The 7,937-nt window shown below is 50.0% G+C and overlaps 1 protein-coding gene across 1 annotated transcript in view; it reads left to right on the top strand.

The window, feature by feature from the left end:
• Positions 1-7,937, top strand: part of LOC127032786 (zinc finger protein 2-like) — a 67,900-nt gene that overhangs the window by 47,116 nt on the left and 12,847 nt on the right. The window lies entirely within an intron of this gene.

Genomic DNA, 7,937 nt, shown 5'->3' with positions numbered 1-7,937 from the left:
GAGAAGGTCTCTACCCTGAAGAGCTCCCAGTGTAAATAGACCAAACAGACAGTAAGGATTCTGATCCCCTCTTTTTACATGAGATCATATCACAGAGAGTTTAAGGGCCAGATCTTCAAGGGTATTTAGACTCTTGAAGTCTGTGGATTTCAGTGGGAGTTAGGTGCCGATCTGGGCCTAAGGGTAAGATTTTCAGTAACACCTCGGTCCCACTGAACATCAAAGTCTCCCAGATCCTCAAAGGTATGTTGGCTACTAACATGTTTGAAAACTTTACCCCAGGGGACTTGCTCAAATATTGCGCATTAGGAAAGGGACAGATAATAAGACAGAAAATATCATATTGCCTCTCTGTAAATCCATGGTCACTCATATCTTGAATACTGCATGTGGACAGGACCGGCGCTCCCATTAGGTGACCCTAGGCAGTCGCCTACGGCACCAGGATTCGGGGGGCGGCATTTTATGCGCTCCCCATGGGGTGAACAGGAGCTTCCGGTTCCGCTCCCGTCGCGCTGCGGAAGAAGGACCTTCTGCCAACATGCTGCAGAAAACAGCGGCAGGCAATTGAGCAGCTCAATGACTGCTGCTGTTGCCTGCGGCATTTTGGCGGAGGGTCTTTCGGCGGCGCAATGGGAGTGGAACCGGAAGCTCCTGCGTGCCCCATGGGGAGTGCACAAAATGCTGCCCCCCAAATTCTGCCTAGGGCACCAGAAACCCTGGCGCCGCTCCTGCTTGCAGATGTGGTCGTCCCCTCTCAAAAAGATATATTGGAATTGGAAAAGGTACAGAAAAGAGCAACAAAAATGATTGGGGTATGGAACCGCTTCTGTCTGAGGAGAGAGAATAAGACTTGAACTTTTCAGCTTGGAAAAGAGATGACTAAGAGGGGCCATGATAGAGGTCTGTAAAATCATGACTGATGTGGAGAAAGTAAATAAGGAAGTGTTATTTACTTCTCATAACACAAGAACTAGGGGTCACCCAAAGAAATTAGTAGGCAGCAGGTTTAAAACAAACAAAAGGAAATATTTCTTCACACAACACACAGTCAACCTGTGGAACTCTTTGCCAGAGAACGTTGTAAAGGCCAAGACTATAACAGGGCCCAAAGAAGAACTAGATAAGATAATGGAGGATAAGTCCCGCCAATAGCTATTAGTTAGGAAGGGCAGGGATGGTGTCCCTAGCCTCTGTTTGCCAGAAGCTGGGAATGGGTGATGGGATGGGTCACTTGGTGTTGCCCGTTCGGTTTATTCTCTCTGAAGCACCTGGCATTGGCCACTGTCAGAAGACAGGATACTGGGATGGATGGACCTTTGGTCTGACCCAGTATGGCTGTTCTTATGTTCTTATATATAGAGTGTGTGTGACTGAGCCAGGAACTGAAACCAGATCTTGCCGTTTGCCTTCTGTTAACCACAAGGCCTTTTTGTTTTCTTCCTGGATCCTCTTCACTTATGTTACAGGAGATGATGTCAAGTCATGGAGGCCCAGCTCCTCCAAGGTGTTTAGGTGCCTAACTCCCAATGGGATAACTGCCTTGCAATAGTAAGCAGGTTTTCGTTACGTGGAATCAGTGAAAACTCTGACCCCTCTTCTCAACAAGATACCAGTCCCCGGAGATGTGAGCCAGAGAGAAGGGAAAATTTTCCCAGCAGACAAAGCCTGAAAGTTGAAGATCTGACTTCGGTGTCTGCGTTGTAAAATGTCACCTCCCCTTAGTCATAGTCCAGATGCACCTGATCTCCCCTGGGCTCTCATTCAAAGCCAGAAGGGTGTGTGGGGAGCTGAGAGCCCAGTACTGCCCTCGGTACAGCCTCGCTGTCACGATCTCTCCTCTGGCTTGAAACTGCACTCCCCATTCCCCCTCACTGTCTCCCTGGCCACCTCTCTGGCCCAGCCATCCCAATCACCTATCTCCACCTCCCAATAGTGACTCCCCTTGGAGCCCAGAACACAAGTATGAGTCAAATGTCTTGGGGATCTCAGGGAGGCTCTGCCTTGTGTTTCCTCGGTGCATGGTCTAGTCCTCGGAGAGGATGAGCTGGGGTGGGCTGTCTATGGACAGAGTCATTTCCTCCTGAGAGAGAGCCATACATTAGCACTCAGGGCCTGTTCATTTCATGGAGAGGAAACCATTCTTCTTTGAGTGCTGTCCTTGTGGATGCTCCACTCCAGGTGACAGTGTATCCCAGCACCATTGATCAGAGATCTTCGGTAGCAGTATCTGGATGTGATGCACACTCGCAGCTGCTGTCTCGCGAGAGTCTGCCTGAGCACGCATGTCCCGCGCCCCCCTCAATTCCTTCTCAACCCTCCTCAGCTGAACATGGGACTCAAGGCAGTGCAGATCCTCTTCCCTGGACTCTGAAGGGAACAATTGCAAAGAATATAGACATAGTAACATCCCAGTTGTTTCCCTTCCCTTAGAATAGTTACTTAGTTGGGTTTTTTTTAAACAAACCTTTTTTTCTCAAGTTTGTCTCCCATGGAGACGCTCTCCCCCAGTTCAAAAATGCCAGGGGTTTCAGGATTCAAGAAATGTGCTTCCTGACAGGACTCTATGCCATGGTCTGATGGACACTCACGTTGTATGATGTGCCTCAGCGAGACACACGTCCCTGCCAAGTGTGTCCATTGCACGAGTCTCAAAACCAGGGCTTGTTGCAACAGGGATCTTCAGCTGAAAATGCTTCTCATGCAGAAATCCCTGAGCCACCTCTGGAGATGGGCAATGTCAAACCCTCACCCTACCCAGCCAGGTCCGAACCAATCGGAAGCACAGCTTCACCCTCTCAGGCAAAGAGGCAAGAAGCCCAACTGTCTCCAAGCAGAGACTTTCACAAGGGTAAAGGATCCTCGCCCTCAGTACTGACAGCACTGAAGGCAGGTGCCTCGGACCATCACAGCACCTCAGCTGCGGCTCCCGTGGAGTGCAGAGGCACGGACCCAACTTCCCATTCCGGGAAGGTCTCCTCGGCACTGGTCCCTTTGGCACCAAAAATAAACCCGGTGCCGACAGCGTGCTCAGCCCCGGTGCTGAAAAGAACGTCAGCACCAAGCCTGCCTGCCGCTCAGATAGCAGCAGCAGAGCTCCCGCAGGGCGCCTACAAGAGGTACGCAGCATGAGGAAAAGCCAAACAAAAGCCTGTGCATGCTTCTGAGCACAGAACTTGCGCAGTGGAGTCTGAGCCTACGGAACAGCAACAACAGTTCCTAAGTCAGGACGACCTGTCAATGGCACCTGAGCCTAACTCTCCGCTACTGGACACACAGTGCTCGCTCTTTGACCAGCCGCTCTGCCCACCTGACCTGGCTACTTTTAGTGACAGTGAGCCTGATATGCAGCAGCAGGCGGAATTCTCCCCACATGCCTCTCCTTCTCCAGTGGAACCTTTTGCACCTCAGGTCGTGGCTCACAACCATCAGCCTCAGTTTCCCTACTCCCTCCCCCTGTGGGCGGCACCTAACTTTTCTTATCCAATGCCTTGGCCTCGTTAGTACCCTTGGCCAGCTCCTACTGCCACTTGCCCTCATGCTTCTTCTACCAAACCACAAGCTCCTTCTGCGTCTCTATCTCCAGCTCCATCTACTTCTAGAGCACTTGAACCCTGCCCTGCAGAGGTGGACTATGGACTATACCCTGATTTACCGGATCCTAACTCTTCATCAGCTCCAGATGGAGCCCTCATGCCTGTGCCTCCACAGAATGTGGATGACTTCAAACAGTTCCAGGAACTTTTCAAGAGTTTCAATTTTTCAGCCAAGACATCCCTTTAGAGGAGGTCCAGGAGACACACCACCAGTTCCTCAAAATCCTCCAACCCTCTGCACCTTCAAAGATCACACTTCCCATAAATGAAGCACTCCTAGAACCAGCTGACACTCTCTGGCAGACCCCAGCCTCTATCTTACCAACTTGCAAAAAAGCTGAACATAAATATTATGTTCCTGCTAAGGACATAGACTTGTTATTCTCCCATCCACAACCAAATTCTCTTGTAGTGGATGCAGTGACTCACAGGACGAAACAGCCGCACTACCACCCACCCCACAAGACAAGGACCTCAAACACCTTGACATCTTAGACCACAAGGTTTATACCTCCTCCACGCGGCAATTCAAAATTGCAAACTATTCCACCCTACTTGCAAGCTACGACTTTGATAACTGCAATAAACTCTTTGATTTTACCTCTCATATTCCAGAGGACAGGAGAGCAGACTTTAAGTCAGTCCTTGTCGAGGGCCAGTTGGTCTCCAGAATGGCCCTACAAGCATCTCTGGACATGGCAGATACAGCTGCCTGCACTACTGCAACTTGCAGTGGTTATGCGCAGATCTTCCTGGCTCTCTGCATCCGGTATCCCCAAAGACCTGCAGACCAAAATGGAAGACCTCCCCTTTGATAAAGACAAACTCTTTTCCAAGAAAACTGACAAAGTCCTTCACACCCTGAAAGACTCTAGAGTGACCCTGTGCACCCTGGGCATCTACCCATCCCTTCCCATGAGACAACAGTATCAACCTTGCCAGAGGCTACGCACACAACAGTATCTCCTGCCTCAGAACAGACCATATGATACAAGACCTTCTAGGTGCAGAGAAAACCAAGCACAAACAGCTACCTCCTACCCATTGAGAAATAACAATTTTGAAGCATTTGTTGAGGGTCTGCACGACCACTCCTTGATGCCACCGCCTATGTGCCCATTTGGCCACCACCTCCAGGTTTTCCACTATGCCTGGCAACAGATTACACAGGACCGTTGGGTCCTGGAAATAGTTCAGTCTGATTACTCCACCCCTTTTATATCCTACCTTCCTACCCTTCCCCATCCCTCTTCAGGGACCCCTCTCATGAGCTCTTACTTCACATAGAAATGGCTTATCTTCCACAGATAGGTGCAATGGAACCTGTACCGACACAACGTCGAGGAAAATGGTTCTACTCCCACTACTTTCTGATCCAGAAAAAGACCAGGGGATGGAGGCCTATCCTAGACCTACGCCAACTGAACACATTCGTAAGGGTACAGAAATTCAAGATGGTCACAGTGGGCACAGTAATATCTGCGCTGCAACAAGGGGACTGTTCATAGCCCTTGAGCTACAGGACATCTATTTTCATATATCTACCCATCCAGCCTACAGACGCGTCCTATGGTTCACAGTCGGTCACGACCATTTCCAATACAGGGTACTCCCATTTGGACTCTCCATTACACCGAGAGTATTCTCCAAGACCCTAGCCTAGTACTCATGGCCCACCTCCGCAGACACGGGATCATACTTTCCCCTACCTAGATGATTGCCTCATCAAGGGCAACTCGTACAATGAGATGCTACATGCTACCTCAGGGGTTCTCAAACTGGGAGTCGGGATCCCTCAGGGGGTTGCAAGGTCATTACATGGGGGCTCCCAAGCTGTCAACCTCCACCCCAAACCCCAATTGCCTCCAGCATTTATAGTGGTGTTAAATATATTAAAAAGTGTGTTTAATTTATTAGGGGGGGTCGCACTCAGAGGCTTGCAATGAGAAAGGAGTCACCAGTAAAAAAGTTTTGAGACCCTCTGTGCTACCCATTTTGCCATCTCCCTCTTCCACAGCTTGGACCTGCAAATAAACATCCAGAAATCCATCCTGACACCTACACAGCAGATCAAATTCATTGGAGCTCACCTGGACTCAATTCGAACCAGAGCCTCACTGCCACACAACAGATTCCTCGCTATCATACACCTCATACGTACACTGTCTGTTCGTCCCAGGATACAGGCAAGAATTTGCCTACAGCTCCTTGGCCACATGGCAGCCACCACCTTCATGGTCAAGTACGCCAGGCTGCACATGAGATGTCTTCAGGGTTGGCTCAGCTCCAACTATAAACCCAGCAGACACAGCCTCTGCATGCTGCTAACTCCTCCAGTGAATGTACTAGCTTCCCTGCAATGGTGGACAAGACCAGGGAACATCTGCATGGGCATTCCCTTCCAGCAACGATCCCGATGCTCATGGTCACCACGGACGCTTCCCTGGTCGTTTGGGGAGCGCATCTGGGGGGACACACAGCACAAGGCTGCTGGTCCGCCCCAGAGACTCATCTACACATAAATCTCCTAGAGCTCAGAGCAGTGGAACAAGCCTGCCTCCACTTTCTTCCTCTCATAAAGAACAAATCTATCCAGGTCCTAACGGACAATATAGCATGTATGTTTTACATCAACAGACGGGGGAGCACGATCGCACTCCCTATGCATGGAGGCCATCCGATTGCAGAATTGGTGCACATACAAATTATTGCTTCGTACCTAACCAGCTGTCACAACACTACCGCCGATACACTCAGCAGACTCTTCTCCAAAGAACACGAATGGGAATTGCACCCCACGATACTACAAAAGCTCTTCTCCCACTGGGGCATCCCGTCAATAGACCTCTTTGCCACAACCCAGAATCGCAAATGTCACCTATTTTGCTCCAGAGTGGGATTTGGGACTGCATCCCTAGGAGATCCATTCCTCATCCTGTGGAACAACTCTCTCCTGTATAAGCAGCAAAGAGTCCTGTGGCATCTTATAGACTAACAGACATATTGGAGCATGAGCTTTCGTGGGTGAATACCCACTTCTTCGGATGCATGTTCTCAGAGCTCATGCAGTCCTCCCACACAGAAAGAGCTCAGCAGAATGCATGGAGGCAAACAATGGCAGAGTCCAGGAAAGTGTTGAATGAACGCAATGAGAGGAGGGAGGAGCATGCTGAGAGGAAGCAGGATGCAATGCTGAGGCTAATGGGGGAGCAAACTGACATGCTCAGGCATCTGGTGGAGCTGCAGGAAAGGCAGCAGGAGCATAGACTGCTGCTGCAGCCCCTGTATAACCGCCTGCCCTCCCCAAGTTCCATATCCTCCTCACCCAGAGGCCCAAGAATGTGGCGGGGGAAGCTACAGGCACCCAGCCACTCCACCCCAGAGGATTGCCCAAGCAACAGAAGGCTGGCATTTAATAAGTTTTGAACTGTAGTGTGGCCTTGTCCTTTCCTCCTCCACCACCCCACCCAGTGCTTCCCTTCTCACCCACCCTTCCCGGGCTACCTTGCGAGTTTTCCCCCTATTTGTTTGATGAATTAATAAAGAATGCATGATTTGGAAACAATAATGACTTTATTGCCTCTGAAACTGGTTTTTAAGAGAGGAGGTCGGTTGGCTTATAGGGAAGTAGAGTCAACCAAGGGAGCAGGTTTTCATCAAGGAGAAACAAAGAGAACTGTCACACCGTAGCCTGACCAGTCATGAAACTGGTTTTCAAAGCTGCTCTGATGCACAGGGCGCCCAGTTGTGCTCTTCTAATCACCCTGGTGTCTGGCTGTACATCATCGGCTGCCAGGCGATTTGCCTCAACCTCCCACCCCACCATAAACATCTTCCCCTTGCTCTCACAGATATTGTGGAGCACACAGCAAGCAGCAATAACAATGGGAATATTGGTTTTGCTGAGGTCTAACCTAGTCAGTAAACTGCGCCAGCAAGCTTTTAAATGTCCAAATGCACATTCTACCACCATTCTGCACTTGCTCAGCCTATAGTTGAACTACTCCTTACTACTGTCCAGGGTGCCTGTGTATGGCTTCATGAGCCATGGCATTAACGGGTAGGCTGGGTCCCCAAGGATAACTATAGGCATTTCAACATCCCCAATGGTAATTTTCTGGTCTGGGAAGTAAGTTCCTTCCTGCAGCTGTTCAAACAGACCAGAATTCTGAAGATGTGAGCGTCATGCACTTTTCCTGGCCATCCCACGTTGATGTCGTGAAACGTCCTTTGTGATCCACCAGTGCTTGTAGCACCACTGAAAGTACCCCTTGCAGTTTACATACTGGCTGCCAAGGTGGTCTGTTCCCAAGATAGGGATATGCGTTCCATCTATCGCCC

Source organism: Gopherus flavomarginatus, chromosome 12 (genome assembly GCF_025201925.1).
Source record: "Gopherus flavomarginatus isolate rGopFla2 chromosome 12, rGopFla2.mat.asm, whole genome shotgun sequence".
Lineage (NCBI taxonomy): Eukaryota > Metazoa > Chordata > Testudines > Testudinidae > Gopherus > Gopherus flavomarginatus.
The sequence above is the reverse complement of the archived record's forward strand: the minus strand, read 5'-3'. Positions and strand labels throughout refer to the sequence as shown.